Genomic DNA, 17281 nt, shown 5'->3' with positions numbered 1-17281 from the left:
ACAAACAGATTGAACTTGGTCCCCGTTGTGAAAGGTCCCCTTTTTCTGATATGAAAGGTCCCCTTTTTTCTGCTGTAACAGAGTATAAAAAACAACTTGTCACCCTTAAAGGGGTCCTTCTCTCAACCTGATGAGACTGCTGTGTCAGTACACCAGGCAGAGTCGGGCCCTAGCTTAAGCTAGCAATAAAGCCTTTTTGCTTTTGCATCTCTGGCTCCGTGTAGTTTCTGGGAACCCCGGACGGAGTTGAGGCGCCAACTCCTAACAACACGGTGCATGGAGAGAATGGGGTCTGAGGGCACAGAGTCCCATCTGGGAGCCTCCAAACCTGGTTTCTCACTGGCGCCCAGAAAGGCAAAGCTACGACACCAGAAAGGCCGTCACATGGGTTTATTCAAGATGCTGTCCAGGGAGTGTGCCCTAAACACCCTCCTGGGGGTGCAGCTCCCCAAGCGCAGGGAGAGAGCAGAGTAAGAGGAACCCACTTCTCTGGCATCAAAACACTCTCCTCCTTTTCCTCGCCAAACAGACTCGGTTCCGGCGCGCCGGGAGGTCTGCGAGGCCGCGCTCAAGTGGCCCCACCACCCAATATGTTCCTGAGCCCCACTGGGGGAGGACGCGCGCCCTGACGCTCCCGGACGCGCGGCGCGCGGGATTGTGGGAAATGTAGTCTCCCGAGGACACGCGGTTCCCGCCCAGGGCTCCGCCCAGGGGCGTCCTGCCTCGCCAGCCTCATCTGCGCAGGCGCGGCCCCGCGTCCTCCCCGTCTTTCCCGGGGCCCGGGGCCTCCGCGGTCGCTGCTCCCCCGCCGCGGATTGCGACAGACCTTGTCGCCGAGGCTGGGCTTGGGGTGAGGCTGAGGACCCGCGTGCGGGAGCGGGGGGCGGGCGCGGCGGGGAGGCGCCGGGGGAGGCCTGAGGCGGGTGAGGGGGACCCGTGGCCCGGAACAGGCGCCGGGAGGGTCCTCCGGGCCGAGGCTGGGGGCGAGGGGAGCGGGGTCCCCGCCCCGGACACGGGCGAGCCCCCCGACGGCCGCCCTTCCGCGTTTCTGGGAGTTCCGTGCGCTGGGACGCCCTGGGACGGCTGTCGTGGGCTGCGGAACCCCCCGCCACGTGTGCCCGCCCCAGGGTGTGGCTTCCGCGGGTCCCTGAGCGTTTTCTCCCGGAGACCCTGAGCTCACCCTGGAGCACGCGCGCCGTTTTGTTGTAGAACAACCCCGATACAAAACGGGGTGCCTGACTGTGGGTCCTCACCTGCGCGCTTAAAAGGACTTATCAATGCTCTACTGCAGGCATACGTGAAAGGTTAATAAAAGGTTTATTTACAAGGGAAGAGGAAATGAGGAAATGTACAGCTCTGGGAGAAAAGTGGGAGACAAAGTTTTAAATGAGTCCTACCCGATCCGCCGATCAGGAACCCCAAAATGGCGCTCTGAGAGCTGGCCTCCAGCCAGGAGCGGTGAAGCCGGGAGGTGAGCGATCGTGAGCCAGAGAGAGCCCAAGGCCCACGTGTTTGGTTTTTTATATCCAACCTGGCTGCCCAACTCCACCCTCAGGTCCCAGCCACCCTCCCTTGGTGGTGATGGGATTTGTCTTTCCCAGAGTCTTGATGGCTTTAGTCTGGAGTGGGGGTGGGGTCCACAAAGCCTGTATGGGATTAACTCAGGACATCACTTCCCCCTAACAGTTTCCCTCTGGACGCGGACGGGGCTGCGTTCCGTGGTCTCGTGTCCCTCGCGGTGTGGCCCGAGGACACGCGGGCTGCGGAGCTCCCGGCCCTGACCAGCCCGGCGGGTAAGAGTTTCCCGTCCTTTGTGCCCGTTTATCGTGGCCACCGCCCCGCCGCGTGCCTGCCCGTGACCCCGGGTCTCCCCAGGAGGATGGTGTCCCGGAGGCCAGACCCCTGGAAAAGTGCTTTTCCTCCCATGCGTGTGCTCCCTCTTTCCCTTGGGGGGACACCCCAGGCACATCCAGGGCATGGGCACCGGGGTGTATGAGGACATGAAGCCGGGCTCTCGGAACCATTCCTGGGAGTGTCCGTCCTGCCAAATAAGTGCATAAGGTGCATCATTTCCTTTGAAATTGTGTCCAATTTTTTTAATTCATTTTTTAAAATTTTTTTTAAGATTTATTTATTTATTTGTTTGCTTATACATACAAGCACTGGGTACAGTCAGAAGCGCGGGAGGGTGAGAGGATTCACCAGAGCCAGAGCAGGGAACAGAACAGGCAGACTGACAAAATACACTGCTGAGGGGAGCAGCGGGCGGCAGGAGAGGTCTGTGCACCATGTGGGACCCTCCTCTGGTGGCTGGGGAGCAGCCCGGGATCGAACTGGCACTGCAGAGGCTGCGGGCAGCTTCGCAACCCAGTGCTCAACCACTGCACCACCGGGGAGCCCCTTAAGTGATTTTTTTTTAAGTTTTATTTATTCATGCGTATAAGAACCTGGGTACAGGCCAGATGCACGGAAGGGTGAGAGGATCCACCAGAGACAGAGCGGGGAGCAGAACAGGCAGACTGACTGAAATACACTGCAGAGGGCAGCAGTGGGCGAGACAAGCGATTTCTGCTGCGAGATGTGGGATTCTCCCAGGTTGGCCGTCAGGGATCAAACCCGTGCTGCAGAGACTGCAGACAGTTTCACAGCGCTGGGCTCCGCCCCCTGGGCCACCAGGGAAAGCCCTTTTTAAGTGATTAATCATCTTTGAAACTTTTGTTCAGTTCTTCACATGGACTACTAGTCAGTCTTAGGAATCATCAGTTTTTATTAAATTACGGTAAATTGTAAACCCAAATAGTATTAATAATGGACTAGTGGGTCCTTTCCTGCTCTTTCTCAGAGTGTAAGCACAGCTGTCACGCGCAGTGACTCTGGTCTCTCCCAGGCAGTGTGTGGAGCGCTCTGGACAGGAGACTCCAGGACCCGGGACCAGCTGCCTCAGTCTTTTCCTGCAGGATTCCATCACCTCTCCCAGCGCCGCCTCCAGAGTCTTCTGGCATCTTTGAGAGCTGTGGACAATGGATAAATCTCTGGTGAGTGATTTGTTTTCTTTAGCTTAGCTGGGCAGTTGGGAACAGTGCTGCTCTGCTCTTAGGTGTAGATGAATCTTGTAATGAGTTTTCACGTTGGGGTAAATAACTTAATAGAAGTATTGCTGATCATATGGAATTTCTATTTTTATTTCTTTAAGAAATCTCTGCACCGTTATCTGCAGGGACTGTACTGCTCTAATGGCTCAAACTCATGCTGCAGTGACTGGGAATAGCCTCCTAGCATTGTGTCTTAACCCCTTGCGCCACAAGGGAGGCCCGGATACATTATAAATTTTGGAATGAACTCCTTGTCAGATGTGTGACATGCAAATATTTTTTATATTCTATAGGGTGCCTTTCTGTTTCTATGCTGGTTTCTTTTGAGTTCCAAAAGCTTTTAGGTTTGGTGTTGTCCCACATGTTGAATTTTGCTTTTCTTTCCCTTGGTGTTGGGTTGTGTTCCGTAATGCATTTTGTAGCAGCTGTCCTATAGTGTACCCCTTATTTGCTTTCAGTACTTCATGCTTTGGGCTCTTATGTCCATATGTTTCAGCCATTTGGAATTAGTTTTCTGTATGGAGTTTTGAATGGGTCTTGCTTCTTAGTTTTGCAAGTCACTATACATGTTTCCTGAAACCATTTTTTAGGAAGATATCTTTATGCATGGAAGAACTGGGGTGTAGACCAGATGTTCTGGGCTTGAGAGGGTCCACCAGAAAGAAAGTAAGGAGCAGAACACATAGATCCACTGCAATGCACTGCTGAGGGAAGCAGTGAGGGAGACAGGTGAGGTCTGCTGTGCCACATGTGGGTCAGCTCTCTGGCCTGGAATGGCCATGCTGTATATATAGCACTGACTCTTAACCCCTTGGCCGCCAGGGTTCCCCATCCCAGTATTATTTATTAAAGAGGCTGTCTTGTCTGAATTGTATGATTTTAGCTCCTTTGTCCAAGATGAACTCTTCGTATTTACATTATTTGCTTTCTGGGTTTTTAATTGCCTTCCATTGCTCTGAGTTCTGGTTTTGTTCCAGTAAAATAATGTTGTCATTACCATTGGCATTTAATATATTTTGAAGTCAGGAAGTGTGATCGTTACATTTCACTTTTTCTCTCAAGATTTTTTTTTTTTTTTGCTATTTGGGACCTTCTGTGGGTTCACATAAATGCAGTGATTGTTCTCTTTCCTTACAAAAAACCTCCTTGGTATGTGGATAGGTATTAGCTCTGTAAATACCTCTGGACAATAAACCATTTATGATGTTAATTCTTCCCACCTAGGAGCACAGGACATCTTTCTATTTCTTCTTATCTTTTGTTTCCTTTACTAGAGTTTTATAATTTTCAGTGTTCAGGTCCTTCACCTCCTTTAACTTTTTTTTTTTAAGATTTATTTATTTATGTATACAAGAGCTGGGCTGCAGGCCCAGGTATGGCAGAAGGGGTTGTGTGAGAGGATTCACCAGAGACAGTGTAGGGAGCAGAACAGGCAGACTGACTGAAATACACTGCTGAGGGGAGCAGCGGGCGAGAGAGGAGAGGTCTGCTGTGCCATTTGGGTCACCTCCCTGGCCGGGTATCGAACTCATGCTGCAGTGGCTGCAGATAGCTTCATAGTGCTGCCTCTTAACCCCTTGTGCCACTAGAGAGGCCCCTCCTTCTTTAACTTGAATGAAATAATCACAGCTATTTCATTCTTTTTGGTGTGAATATCAATGGAAATGCCAGTCTTTTCACACATATTCTCTTCATAACTTGTTTATACTTTCAGAGAAATAAACAAATTTTATCATGTATTCAATTGTAAAAAGTGATAACATAGTTCAACATATATAATGGACACCAAGGGTTCAAATATGATTGTTTTCTTGTTGTTCTGCTTAGAATTTGATCATTATTTACAATTTCCTTCCAGTCTTTCAGGTCAGTCTACTATGAATTTTCCAATTGTCCTGCCTCCCTGCTGTACAAATGTGTGCCCTGGGTCAGATTTGACATCACTGAAATTATAGCATCCATGGTGGTTCTGTGGGCATATGTGATCTTCTGGGCTCAGTGGGTGCATTAGACTGTTACTGTGTAAACATGGGTCTCATAAGGGCATTCTTCTCTCTTAGAACCAGGTCTCCCTTTTTTTAAGATTTATTTTACTTATTTATATGTAAACCAGAGGTCAGGGCATTGGGTGGGGGATGAGGTGATTCACCAGAGACAGAGTGGGGAGCAGAACAGGCAGATCTATTGAAATACACTGCTGAGGGGAGCAGCAGGGAGACAGGAGAGGTCTGCTGTGCCATGTGAGTCAGATCCCTGGTCAGGGATCCAACTCATCCTTCGGTAGTTGTCGTAGCTTCATAGTGCTGAGACTGAACCCTTTGTGCCACCATGAGGATACTCTCAAAACTCTCTTTTCACTTCATACCCTATTCAGAGCTCCGCTGTTGGCCACATGGTAACTGTATATTTTGATTTCAGGAACCCTTGACCTTCAGAGATGTGGCCGTAGAATTCTCGCAGGAGGAGCAGGACTACCTGGACCCGGCACAGTGGGAATTTTACCGAGACATGATGTTAGAGACCTACAGGAACCTGGCGTCCTTGGGTGAGGAGAATATCCCTCCAGATTTCCTCATCTGCCCTCACCGTTTCCTGTGCTATGTGTGTATGCTCCTGGGATGTCCAGATTTGTAGGCTATGTTTACATCCCTGATTTTCAGAAAAACAGTGTGAGTTTGTTGGAAAGAAAGTCTCATGCTGTTTGATCATGACTTAAACTTCTCTCTTAGGTGATCTGCAGCTCATTCAAGAAAATCAGTTCCTTATTACAAGCTAAAATCAGTGTGTTATTGCACATTCCTATGACTCAGATGTCTGGAAATGGTTCTCAGGATTGAAAATTTATTTCTTTAAAGATTTATTTATTTATGCATACAAGAGCTGGGGTTCAGGCCAGAGGTGTGAGGGGTGAAATGACTCACCAGAGACAGAGCCGGGAACAGAACAAGCAGATCAACCGAAGCACACTGCTGAGGGGAGCAGCGGTCCAGTCAGGAGACATCCACCTCGCCATGTAGGCCACTCCCTGGCCAGCCAGGGATTGAACTCTCGCTACAGAGGTCACGGACAGCTTCACAGGATGCTCCTTAACCCCTTGCACCTCCAGGGAGGCCCCAGGATATGAAAATTTAAATGATTTCTGGTAAAGGTGGTGTCAGAAAAAGTATTTGCAGTGATCCTTTTCTAGAACCTTCTGTATTCTCTTCTCTACTGAGCACAATCCTGTATTGGTAATTTGAAAACCTGCAGGCCATCTCATATCACCTGTCCTAATGAACAGGTCTTGCTATGTCTAAGCCTGACCTGGTCGTCTTGTTGGAGCAAAAGGTGGAGCCCTGGGATGTGAAGAGAAGTGCAAATCCCGTCCTCCCCCCAGGTAGGTGGAATGAATCTGGCAGAGGCCGCAGCTGGCAGGTGCAGTGGTACAGGAAAGCATCCTAAATATGTCTAGGAAGCTCTGTTTCAGGGATTGCAAACATGCTCCTATTTTGTCCTGGAGTCTTAGTCTTACTTTCCCTGGGGGCGTCTCCTCTCGGACACCGAGTCCTCTGCCTTTCCTTCTTACTGAATTGAACTTAGGTTTTGTCCATTTTGTTGATCTTTCAAAATCCAGACTTCATTTCATGGAGAAGCACCTGCTTTTTGGCCATGATGTTACATCTATGTATTTTTTTATTTCATTTTAAATGTCCTCCTTTCTGCTAATATGGAGCTTAAATTATTCTTTTTCTAATTCCTGGAGGTGTGAAGTTATGTTGCTCAGGTGAGATCCCTCTTATTGATAGTGTAATTGTTTAATGCTTTAAATTTACTTCTTAGTGTTATTTTCTGAATCCCACATGTTTTGGAAGTTTGCTTCCTTTCAGTGTCTCAGTATTTCTTAGTTATTTAGAATCTAGGAAACACGAGTTTACCTTGCTCTATGTGATTCGAGAATAGATTCTCATCACCTCAAATGTTTGTCACCACCACACCCACCACCAGTGCATTTATGGGCCTCACCATAGATCTTTGAATCCACTCCCACTTTTGTACCCACAACCAGTGTCCCTACCTCTTCAGTACCCTCACTTCTGCAGTCTTAATTCTCGAGTTCATTTTGGTTTGTATTTTCAGTTTCTTTGCTTTGTTTCTCCATATTCCAAACAGGAGTGAATTCATCCAGTAAGTCTTTCCCCTTCTGATTCATTTCACTGAGCATCATCCTCCCCCAATATTCCATCCTTGTCGTTGCAAATGGCCAGATGTATCCTTTTTCAGTAGTGTTCCACCCAGTGTATATACCACACCTTTCTTTAGAATTATTTTTTACCCCTGTTTGTCAACTCCGGTTCCTGATTTTATACCATTATTTTCCTTCCAGTTGCAATTGGGGCTTGAACCCCTCCTTGATCTTATGTTTTCCTCTTCTGCATTCAGTTCTGTCTTTGTGTGCTGCACACATTCAGGTCCTCATGTTAGTGCATGTGTTATATTACAGTGCTTCCCAATACATGTAGTTTTCTGTTATGTTCTTGGGGCATTCTTTTCATCCTGTGAGGCTTTAAACTCAGATCATATAATTCTGATATTAGTGTGATCAACGTGACTCCATGGATCAGTTTTCATAGAATCTAGTTCCAACCTTACGTTCTACATGGTGTGCTGATGTCTGTGTTGAGTTTCATATAGGTAAGATTGAATTGGACTTATTTTTAATTCCTTCAGACATATTTGTCATTTTCATGTGGACTTTAATTTACACACAAAGTATTTCTGAAAGGAAGGCATTAACTTTATTAAAAAATGATTCCTGTATTCTCAGCCATTTTATACCTCATTTCCTCCCTAGTACAGCTCTGTATTATTCCTCTCTTCCTTTCTTGTGGGTGATTTCCCTCCAGTTGCTCTCTTTATATGCTAATTGAGGTATACTGGTTTGTAATCTTATTTACAAACATTGTAAAAAGCATTGTCACCCAACCTGTTACATATGACATCATTCTCTGTTTTCATTTCCTTTTCCATGTATTTTACTGGTATCTTTTTTGTCACATGGGGATTATATATCATGTTGAAAAGTTATTCAGCCTTATCTAAACTGAAAACAATTACATTCAACTGCATACCAAAACCCAACTGTTTAACATTTCTAAGTTCTCAAGCAGAAACAGTATTTTTGCTATAGGATTGTATCATACCTTTTTCTCTGTTTGCTATGTATTTACCTTTCCCTGAGGACATCACCTTTTATAAGCATGTGTGTTGCTGTCTAGTGCTCATGTTACCTGTCTAACATCAGGTCGGGGGTCTTTATTTGGTATTAATTTTGTGTATAAAATAGTTAAAATATTTTATTTTGTCTTGAGTGCTCTGAGTGCGGTAATTATTCCTTGCTGTCTCCCAGCCATGTCTTCTCAAGACAACCAGGACTGCATACCACAGTCAGGCACAGAAGATTTATTCCTAAATGTGGGACCGGGAGGAGATGGAATCGACACCTTTGAGAATTTAGAATTATTGAAAGATCAGACATGTCAAGAGGCATGTGAAGGGCACAACAGTTGTTGCGATGAAGATGGTCGAGCAGCGACAATTATCCATAGTAAAATTTCTCCTGCAAAAACTGATCCAGTGTGTCAACCATGTTGGGTAAAACTCCATTTTATGTGTGTTGCATGTATAGATAAATATGTTTCTGTTAGCAAAGATCCATGTGGCATTTTTACCAATACACGTTCTCAGAGAGGAATATTGGAACATACGGGAAGTCCCCTAGTCCATAATGGAAATGATTATTCAAAACATTGTCACCATGGGGTAGGTTTAAACTTTGTGTCAAATCATTCTCAACATCAGAGAATTAGAAAGGAAGATGAAAAATCTACACAGGATCCTATTGAGGAGTCCTCAAACCTTCTCCAATATCAGACAATTGGTAAGAAACCTTACAATTGTAAAGATTATGGCAAAGATAACACATGCTGCTCCAGCCTTAATGAACATCAGAGAAAGAAACGGCGTAAATGTGGAGAGCATGGTAAAGGCTTTTATTGGCATTCACAGTTGACGCGACCTCTAAGAAGTCATACTAGAGAAAAGCCTTACATATGTCCAGACTGTGGTAAAGCCTTTCTATATTTGTGTCGCCTCCCAACATCAGAGTGTTCATAATGGTGAGAAACCTTACAAATGTGAAGAATGTAAGAAAGCCTTTAAGGTGAAATCAAGTCTTAGTCGGCATCAGAGAATTCATACTGGCCTGAAACCTTACAAATGTGAAGAATGTGGCAAAGCCTTTAACCGGGTGTCAAATCTTTCTAAACATTACAAAATTCATACTGGGGAAAAGCCTTACAAATGTAATGAATGTGGAAAAGCCTTTATTAATAATTCAAAACTGGGCCTCCCCGGTGGCGCAGCGGTTGAGCGCTGGGTTGCGAAGCTTCCCGCAGCCTCTGCAGTGCCAGTTCGATCCCCGGCTGCTCCCCGGCCACCGGAGGAGGGTCCCACATGGCGCGCAGACCTCTCCTGCCGCCCACTGCTCCCCTCAGCAGTGTACTTCAGTCCTTCTGCCTGCTCTGCTCCCCGCTCTGGCTCTGGTGAATTCTCTCACCTTCCTGCGCTTCTGACTGTACCCAGTGCTTGTATAAATAAAAATAAAAAAAAAAATTCAAAACTTATTCAACATCATAGAATTCATACTGGGCAGAAACCTTACAAATGCAAAGCATGTGGCAAAGCCTTTAACCAGAAGTCACATCTTAATCGACATCACAGAATTCATACTGTAGAGAAAACTTAGAACTGTTAAGAATGTGGCAGAGTTTTAAAAAAACAGTCATATCTTAGTCAACATCATAGAATTCACACTGGGAAGAAACTACAAATGTGAAGACTGTGGCAAAGCCTTTAACTGGAAGTCAAGTCTTATTCTACATCACAGAATTCACATTAGAGAAATGTTAAAATTCAAAGGTCATTTTTTTACTGTAGTCTCTTTAACCAGAAGTCCAGAAGTTTCACCAGAAGTGGCAGTGATTATCCAGAAGTCAAATCATCCTAAACATCAGAGTGCCTAGCGAGAGAACCCGTAAATGAAAGTGACCAATGGATTGTCCAAATATATATTATGAAACCACCAGATTTTTATACTGGAAACTTTAAAGAAGCAAAAATAGGAGAAAGTAATTTATAATGAAAATTAGATGCATATTGAGACATTGCAGTGCAGTAGTAAGTTAATTCCACTTGGCCAGACATAACCTAAAATGAGAATATGGTCATGGAACATAAACCAAGATTAAAACACTAAATATTAGCATAATTTAAAAGTTCAGGAGGCCTCCCTGGTGGTGCAAGGGGTTAAGTTGCAGCTTTGTGAAGCTGTTGGCAGCCACTGCAGCACAAGTTTGATCCCTGTCCAGGGAGCTGACCAACGTGGAGCAGCAGACCTCTCCTGTCTTGCCTGCTGCTCCCCTCGGCAGTGTATTTCAGTGGATCTGCCTGTTCTGTTCCCCACTCTGTCTTTGGTGAATCCTCTCACCCCCCTTACCTCTGGCCTATACCCCAGTTCTTGTATGCATAAAAATACATCTTTAAAAAAATAAATAAAACTTGAAGACAATGGTTTGGGTCATGTATAGTTATTTTCTATGTCCTTTTTTATCAGCCATACTTGAGATATGAATAGACATGATGAATGTAATTCACACCTAAATTACTTCATTCTATGACTTTCTCATGTATGTCATGTCATGTGTTTGATTGTTGCTGCCTCAAACATCTAAGGGATCCTTCTCTAATGGATGGATTTGCTCACATCTGACTTGCTCCTGCAAATTTAAGGTGGTGTCATATATCATGTATGAAGAAAATGTGAGTGGATATGCTGTTTGGTTGACTCAAAAGATTGATCTAAATCACCCAATTGGCATAGAAATTAGAGAAACATGCTGAAGTTCAAATTGTTTCATCCTTTTGTCCTTAGGGAATACATTGACAGTTTATTAAAGTCCTGATGTCTCTTCAGAGTAGTAATTAGAGATCATGAATATTATTTGATGTTGTTGCCAAAAGAAATCTTCACAGGCACATGATGAAAGAGCAGGTGACTTTCACAAAAGGGCATGGAATTCTCATCCATTCACATTAGCTAAGTAAAGAGGCTCTGTGTTTGACACTACGGGATTCTGGTATCAGAAGGTCCAGAATGCTTCTTACATACTTGAATCCTGACTTTTATGAAATAGCATACAGTGCTATCTAAATGTCTTATTTAGACTATATGTGAACTTTATATATATATATATATATATATATATATATAAATCTCATTGATTTTTTTTTTAAAGAAGCATGTATTTTTATTTATTTGTTTTTGTTTGTTTATACATGCACTGGGTACAGTCAGAAGCGCGGGAGGGTGAGAGAATTCACCAGAGCCAGAGCGGGGAGCAGAGCAGGCAGAAGGACCGAGGTACACTGATGAGGGGAGCAGCGAGCGGCAGGAGAGGTCTGCGTGCCATGTGGGACCCTCCTCCGGTGGCCGGGGAGCAGCTGGGGATCGAACTGGGACCGCAGAGGCCGCGGGCAGCTTCGCAACCCAGCACTCAACCGCTGCGCCACCAGGGAGGCCCATGCTTATTGATTTTTAATGTAGTCATCTGGACATGTACTTAATCATAAGTTGTCCCCCATCAGCATTAACCAATTCCTCCATTTTAAGGCTTTCTGTAACAGATGAGAACAATCAGGTGGTTGTCTACACAATGTTATATCACCAGCAGGCGCTGTTCTCGATAGCTTATATCTGAAATAGTTTTGACTGTTTTCAATAACTACACACTTTTTGTTCTCTTAGTAGCCCGGAATATTGAGTGCTTTCAAAATAATGCCAGAGTATTTTGAAGAATTTTGCAAAACACTTCATGGTATTGGTGCTTTGTCATCCATTTTTTGTACCTAAACTATCTGTGGGCACCCTGAAGTGACACTAGACCCTCTTTTAGAGGTTCCTGCTTTCGTCTGTTGTAACACTCTGCATGATCACAAGAAAAATATAAATTCTTCACATGACTTCACATGCAGAAATTGTCATGCCTCTCCTGTCTAGGGGCCTCCCCTTGGTTGGCCCTGGATAAAATCTCCATAGAGCTGACAATTGATAATACTTAGTTACTTCCATTAACTAATACTCACTGTATTTCTGCCTTTGGTTTACCTGCAGCAATACAATTTTCAGGATCTTTGAAACACTACAGTTATTGACCTTTTAGTGGTGTTCAAACAGACATTGTCTTAGATTTGATATATATGTAATCCAACATGTAAGTACATTGAGACATCACTTAGGAATGACAGATTGGTTGCGGGGAGTGGGGTAGGTAGGTGTGTGTTTATATTATGTGCATTCTGGAGAGCAGGGTGTGTGTGTAGGGAAGCATTTTGTGATGTCACTGGCCTGGGCAGCAGTTGCTTATTTTTCAGAGAAGAGGCAATTACTTCTAAAATGGGGATGTTTGCAGGAAGTATCTGGCAGGATGGAGGCAACCTCTATTCCATTTCGGGGAAAATCAGGAGAGCTCACACTGACATCTTTTAAGAATGATGTGGGGTCTCCCGGGTGGCACAAGAGATAAAGCACAGCACTATGAAGCTATACACAGCCTCTGTAGCATGAGTTTGATCCCAGGCCACCAGGGAGAAACCAGTTGGGGTGGCACACCTCTCCTGCCTTGCTTGCTGCTCCCCTCTGCAGTGTTTTCAGTCCATCTGCCTGTTCTGCTCCCTGCTCTGTCTCCCCTCCCACACCTCTGGCATGTACCCCAGTTCTGGTATGTATAAATAAAAAATGAGGAGATAAACCCTCCACATGATTAGGTCACGAAGGGCGGGAGGCAAAGTACCTCTGTGCTCACGCTTCTTTTCCACTAGGTTAAATTCAAACGTTTTCTGGAGGAAAGTGGATCAGGGCCTCCCCGGTGGCGCAGCAGTTGAGCACTGGGTTGCGAAGCTGCCCGCAGCCTCTGGGGCGCCGGTTCGATCCCCAGCTGCTCCCCGGCCACCGGAGGAGGGTCCCACATGGCGCGCAGACCTCTCCTGCCACCCGCTGCTCCCCTCAGCAGTGTGCTTCGGTCCTTCTGCCTGCTCTGCTCCCCGCTCTGGCTCTGGTGAATTCTCTCACCCTCCCGCGTTTCTGACTGTACCCAGTGCATGTATAAATAATAAATATTTTAAAAATATAATAAATAAATAAAAAGAAAGTGGATCAGGAGGCTTCCTGGGTGCAAATCTTTATTTTATTTTTTTAATTATTTTTATTTTTTTTATAGAAGCATGTTTATTTATTTGTTTGTTTGTTTGCTTGTTTATACATGCACTGGATACAGTAAGAAGCGCGGGAGGGTGAGAGAATTCACCAGCGTCAGAGCGGGGAGCAGAGCAGGCAGAAGGACCGAAGTACACTGCTGAGGGGAGCAGCGGGCGGCAGGAGAGGTCTGCGCGCCATGTGGAACCCTCCTCCCGTGGCCGGGGAGCAGCCGGGGATCGAACCAGCGCTGCAGAGACTGCGGACAGCTTCACAACCCAGCGCTCAACCTCTGCGCCACTGGGGAGGCCCTTCAATTTATTTTTTTTCAAAGATTATATATACAAGAACTGGGGTACAGGCCAGATGTGCGGGAGGGTGAGTGGATCCCCAAGAGCCAGAGAGGGGAATAGAACTGGAAGACTCACAAAATACACTGCTGAGGGGAGCAGCGGGCACGACAGGAGGGGTCTGCCGTGCCTTGTGGGACCCTCACAGGCCGGCCGGGTTCGAACTGGTGCTGCAGAGCCTGCGGACAGCCTCAAGTGCGATGCTCAACAGTCTGCGCCACCAGGAGAGGCCCCCAAATCAGACTGCGGGTTCACAATGACTGGCAGCTCCCCTCTTGACTCCCCTCTTGGCTCCCCGTTGGCTAATTGCTTTGGCAACTATCAGTACAAACCACATCTGATAGAATGAAAGTCTCTCCGTAATTTGAGCAGAGGCCATGCCAGGGACTGTATTGGTTCAGGTTGTCCTAAATTGCCTTCTGAGTGGAAACAAGTTTTTTTCTAGCTGGCCTACGAGGCTGTGATTGAATAGGGAGGGAAACCAGTGACTCTATGCATTTCATTTTTCTAAATTGTTGGTAATGTAAGTTGGGATATTCCTCGGATTTTCATTTTAAGTTTCTCCATTTAGCCATGATACTTGGGAGGTTTCTCCCACGAGGCCTCTGAGCTCCATGTCTAAAACAAAAATTCTCATTTGAGGCTGGGGTATATAGAAAGAAAATAGACTATTAGAGAAGCATGAAAAATATTTTAGTGTGTTTATTCCAGTTTATCTACTTCAACGCGTGTAGTAGGTAGATGAAAAAATGGGAGGAATAAAGCCCCAGATAGTTGACATTTTAATACAAAACTCGCTGCGAGTGGGCTTGGGATACACGTTAGTGCTCCGTTGGTCCCAGTCTTACCACTTGCAAAGCCTCGACTGGGAGACACAATAGGAAACGGTCTTCTTAAGCCCCCGTCAGCACTCTGCGGAAGGCTTTGTTTCAGCCCAGATGGTCAATAGTGCCCTTAGGTATCTGGGCACATGCACTGACTGACCAGGGAAGAACTCCTGGTGATAATCCGGCGCCTTTCAGCTTTGTTTAAGATGTAGCAAGGAACCTGTGGGATGGAGGCAGCACTTTCTGGTTTTCACATCTAGTTCTGCCGTTCCCTGGTTTACTCTCTGCCACATGTGGCTCCTTCTAGTCTTGAAAATGTGGCTGATGCCACTGGTTGCTTTCACAGGGATCCCAAATTCCAAATCCTGAAGAGGGTGTAAGTCTGATGTTCTGGTATCCACTGGTGTCCAGTGTTTGGAAATGTGCTGGGCTTGTTTGGAAAGTTTGGATTCTCTGAGCTTTCTTCTGGAGAGTCTGCAATCATTGTCAGTCTCTCCACGATGGGAGAGGTGTTGCAGAGTCCAGCCACATTCCTTAGTCTGCCTGGCCTTCATTACCTGTGTCAGGTGTATCTGGACACTTCAGGGGCAGCCTTGGCCCACTCCAACTCAAGACAGCTCCTCCCAAACACTTTATCTGCAGGGAGCCATTGAGGAACCGCCTGTGCGCCAACATTTCTTGATTTTTTTACTGTGTGCAGTGTTGTAGATCTGTGATTTCATTCATCTGTAAACTACGCTCAGCGGTGGGTATTGCTGGTCCCATTTTACATGAGAAAATTGAGACTTGAAGGAAGAGCAGCTTGCCGACAGTCCACAGCTATTAAGGAAAATAGACTCCAAAGCCTTTCCAGTAACCCATTTACCTCCCTAGAAGGATTTGGGCCTCTGTCCTTCTCCTGGCAGGAAAGCATTCCCTGTGGACTCTGTAGGGGGCTGCCCTCCTGCCCTGTGGAGCAGCTGTGATAAGCGCTCACTACAACCTACATGGGGCTCTCTGCACTTCTGTCAACACCCTCCTGTTGAGCAGGAAGCCACACTCACATTCCTCCAGAAGGTTAGTGAGAGAGCTGCAAGCAGAAGTTGATTTTTCTTTCCCTTCCGAAACAAATATCGCTCAACTCCTTTAACAATTGACTTCCTAAGTTGACTTTGAGTGTAGGTGATGCAATAAGCCCCAGACCTAGGATTTTCAAAATGTCCTTGTCAGTTATTACCAATGACTGTCAAATGTGTCCTCGGTGGTCTGGGTGTATCCCATGGGAAAATGCCTTTTCTCAGGGAGTGGAGCTTTTACAGTTCATTTGTGACTTAGATTTTAGCTGTATGTTGAATTCATACCTTTCTCCACTCTTATCTTGTCTCATAGCAGAAGCTATTGAATGTTGTCTGTGCTCATACATTAGGTGTCTGATGTGATTGTCTTTATTCTGGTGGGTTGGGCCGGGAAGGGGTCGCTTCAGCCGTGGCCAGTGATATCCTGGGGAGAAAGTGAATCCATTGGCCCTGGATTCAGTCCAGTATATTCAGTTCCTTTATTTTCACATCCTAGGGAGGTGACATGATGGTCAAGGTTACAGTCCTCTTGTCACCCAGATTTCTAAGTCACACTGCCCTCATACCAGGATTTTGGGGGCTCTCTGATAGGAGTCGGAGGCTCAGAGATGAAGTGACTTGTCTGAGGTCCTGGCTGGGTGGTGTATGAGTTGCAGCTAGAACTCAAACCTGCTAAGGACTGTAATGTAGCTCACTGAATGTTTAGCTACAGAATGTTTTAGTTGTATTGTAGCTGACTGAATGTTTTTAGAAACTCAATTATGTCTCCACTCTACCAAAACAACTAGCTGTTTAAACTTTCCCATTGTGATTGTAAGGTGAACAGTTCTCTCTGATTTGTCATATAGTAGGGGGAACAGGGACACCAGTTCAGATGTTTACTTTTTGGATTTCCTGAGGCCAGCTCTCCTTAGGTTGCCCCCACCCCAATCCTAGATCCAGACCTAGGGCTCCACTGCCTGAGGACTCTGCTCCACCCACTGTCTCTGTTTTTCTACTGCAGAGGCTGTGGAAGTGGGAGCTCATTAAACAAAAAAGATCAAGAGTTCACCCTGCATTTCAGTTCCCTTTTGGAGCCAGGGTGGAGGGCAGAGAAAGTAAGGTGTGCTGCTCCACAATGTGGCTGCAGACTTTGCAGCCATTGGGCTGACCTCCCCCTGGGCAGGAAAGTGGACAGACAGGGAGTGCTCCCAATTTCAGGGGTGGCCCTACTGAGTGGCTTCCAGCACTTGTTACAAGAACAGTGAAGACCTCCTGGGCAGCTGCAACAGGCGATAGGCTCAATGGCATCACTGGATCTTGAGCTGAAGCCAGGACTGTGCTGAGTGACCCCAGTCAGTGAGCAGTGCAAAACAGTGGCCTCCGAACCTTACTCTTCCCCACATTCCAGTCTCTCTGTGCTGGAGTCCTGGACAGGGCACCGGAGCATCGGGCTCAGTCAGGCTACTAAAGTGTTGCACTACTAAACACTCTTGAATCTGCTGCACCCTTTCTGTTTACACAGCGAGCAGAGTAATAGCAAGACTGTGCTACACGTGATGGCTCTGCACTTAGCTAGGCTGTCAGGCAGGCCGGGCTCTGCCCCATGGTGGCCTGCTGCCATTGCGTTTCCTTTCCTGTGCGGGTCTCTGCTGTCTCTGAAGCATCACCAGGACACCTTGGTGTCCTT

The sequence above is a fragment of the Talpa europaea genome (assembly GCF_964194135.1).
Source record: "Talpa europaea genome assembly, chromosome: 8".
Lineage (NCBI taxonomy): Eukaryota > Metazoa > Chordata > Mammalia > Eulipotyphla > Talpidae > Talpa > Talpa europaea.
This window is presented reverse-complemented; position numbering follows the sequence as displayed.